This window comes from Rhinatrema bivittatum, chromosome 19 (assembly GCF_901001135.1).
Source record: "Rhinatrema bivittatum chromosome 19, aRhiBiv1.1, whole genome shotgun sequence".
NCBI lineage: Eukaryota > Metazoa > Chordata > Amphibia > Gymnophiona > Rhinatrematidae > Rhinatrema > Rhinatrema bivittatum.
The window spans coordinates 37,347,252-37,350,457 of record NC_042633.1 but is presented as its reverse complement, the minus strand read 5'-3'; positions in this window follow the sequence as shown (position 1 = coordinate 37,350,457).

Here is a 3,206-nt window from a genome sequence, read left to right as displayed (position 1 = left end):
TTAAAAATGGTGGCGCGGCAGGAAAGAGAGAACAGAAAGGGGCGGGGCGAGGGAGACCGTTAAAGAGCGCGCGAGAAGAGAAGGCGGGAAACAGTGAAAAAGAAGCAGCTCGAGCTTGTGATCTCGCGCAGTCTGAGGAGCCGTTAGAGAGCGCGCGGGGTTGAGAGGCACGGGGGGGGAGAATATAATTAAAATAAAGAAACCCATTGACAGGAAGGAGCAATTGGAAGCTGGTTAGCTCTGAGGGAGGACATAGGGGAGTGTGTAATAAAGGCGAGACAGAGAGAGCAAAATGTGGGAAACCGAATCAGAAAGAGAGAGGTTTTCTCTGAGCACAGCTGCCCGGTGAAGGTTACGGGGTTAAAGTTAAACGCGCTGTTGCAGTAGTAAACCAAAATGAAGGCTAACAAAAGCATAAAAAATGTATATAAGGTGATATCTTTTAATTGGACCGACTGAATACACTTCTTGACTAGTTTTCTAGAGCTAAAAATGACATTTACCACGAAATGTTAAGAAAATCATAATAGACTTTCCAATGATGGGGACATGAGAGAGAGGGAGTTTGATGAGAGGTCACACACTAATAGGCAGTATAATTTTATAGCTAATAATGGATTAAGATTGTAACAAAAAATGCTGCGAGTCAGTGTTCCTGGCTTGTTTTACATTTTCAATTTATTTATTTTTCCTAACTATAAAGGTCATTGATGTGGTTTGGTTACAAACGTGCTGTCCCACAGAAGGATCACCTTTGTGAAGCATTTGAATTTCAGACTCGGCCCATCTTTTTAGAGCAAAACCTGTATTTTGGTATGCCCCTTTGTTCTTTGGTTTAAACTGCACAGGAATCCCAAATAAAAGACTACCTTATTTTTGGGGATCTAACTACGATTTTTCAAGTTCAACCTGCAGTTCTAGGCTTTAAATATTACAAATGCATTAAATAGCAAATCATGGGCCTGGGGTAATAAGGTCTGCTCTCTGCAGAGTGTACAGTTTTACCTGCAGTTGTGCACAAACTTTACTCCTAATAGTTATTACCTCATCCCCCCCAAACCCCAATGCATAGCAGTGCTGAATGAGTGTTTTGTTAAATTTTAAGCGTTAACTCCTGGTCAGAGGTGCAGTAAAGGTCCTGAAACCAGTGTTAGTCTATGGAACTGGGTCTGGAGTTCAGGGTGCGGGGATGCAGTACTGGGCTTTATGGACAGAAAACATGATTTGTGTACAAAATATGATTTATGCATACACAATGGTTTCTGTGCATTTATATTTTATGCACGGAAAATATGATTTATTTGCACAGATCTCATTGAAATTTCCACACCTCAGCTCTTCCTCCTCTTCCCTATGTTCCACTCATAGGAAATTGCCATACTCAGTCAGACAAGGGTCCATCAAGCCCAGCATCCTGTGTCTAACAGTGGCCAATCCAGGCTACAAGTACCTAGCAAGTACCCAAACACTAAGTTGCTCCCATGCTCTGATGCCAGTAGTAGCAGTGGCTATTTCTAAGACAACTTGATTAATAGCAGTTAATGGACTTCTCCTCTATGAACTTATCGAAACCTTTTTTAAACCCAGCTACACTAACTGCACTAACCACATCTTCTGGCAACAAATTCCAGAGCTTAACTGTGCGTTGAGTGAAAAATAATTTTCTCCTATTAGTTTTAAATGTGCTACTTGCTAACTTCATGAAGTGCCCCCTAGTCCTATTATCCGAAAGAGTAAATAACTGATTCACATTTACCCATTTATTATTTATTTATTTTATTTAACATGTTTTGTATACTGTCATTCGGTTTCGCCATCAGAATGGTTTACATTCTAGACCTCTCATGATTTTGAAGACTTCTATCACATCCCCCCTCAGCTGTCTCTTCTCCAAGCTGATCAGCCCTAACCTCTTTAGCCTTTCCTCATAGGGGAACTGTTCCATCTCTTTTATCGTTTTGGTCGCCCTTTTCTGTACCTTCTCCATCGCAACTATATCTTTCTTGAGATGCGGCGACCAGAATTGTACATAGAATTAAAGATGCAGTCTCGCCATGGAGCGATACAGAAGCATTGTGACATTTTCCGTTTTATTAACATTCCCTTCCTAATAATTCCTAACATTCTGTTTGCTTTTTTGACTGTTGCAGCACACTGAGCCGACGATTTCAATGTATTATCCACTATGACACCTAGATCTTTTCCCTGGGTGGTAGCTCCTAATATAGAACTTAACATGGTGGAACTACAGCATGTATTATTTTTCCCTATATGCATCACCTTGCACTTATCCACATTAAATTTCATCTACCCTTTGGATGCCCAATCTTCCAGTCTCACAAGGTCCTCCTGCAATTTATCACAATCCACATGTGATTTAACTTCTCTGAATAATTTTGTATCATCTGCAAATTTGGTTACTTCACTCGTCATATTCCTTTCCAGATCATTTATAAATATTTTGAAAAGCACCAGTCCAAGTACAGATCCCTGAGGCACTCTACTGTTTACCCTTTTCCACTGAGAAAATTGACTATTTAATCCTACTCTCTGTTGCCTGTCTTTTAACCAGTTTGTAATCCATGAAAGGACACCGCCTCCTATCCCATGGCTTTTTAGTTTCCTTAGAAGCCTCTCATGATGACTTTGTCAAATGCCTTCTGGAAATCCAAATACACTACATCAATTGGCTCACCTTTATCCACATGTTTATTAACCCCTTCAAAAAAAGAGGCAGATTTGTTAGGCAAGACTTCCCTTGGGTAAATCCATGCTGACTGTGTTCCATGGTATCTGAAATAGCATTTTTTTGAACTAAATGTTATGATTCTCCAGTTTTTTCTGTCCTTTATTTCCTGGCTACTCTAGCCCCCAAGTTCATTCTCCCTGTTATTTGTACCTGCGCTTCGGCCTTCCTGTTATATGGTTATGTTCAGTTAATCCCTAAGTTTGATGTAAACCGGCCTGATATGAAGCTTGTCATGAAGTTCGGTATAGAAAAATGTTAAATAAATAAATAAATAATAAATGTCTTTCTTTATGCTCTGTAATTTTGATCTTTAGAATAGTTTCCACTATTTTTCCCGGCACTGAAGTCAGGCTCACTGGAGCCCTTTTTAAATATTGGGGGTACATTGGCCACCCTCCAGTCTTCAGGTACAAATTTTAACTAATAGATCTGAAATTTAATTTTTTAGTTCCTTCAT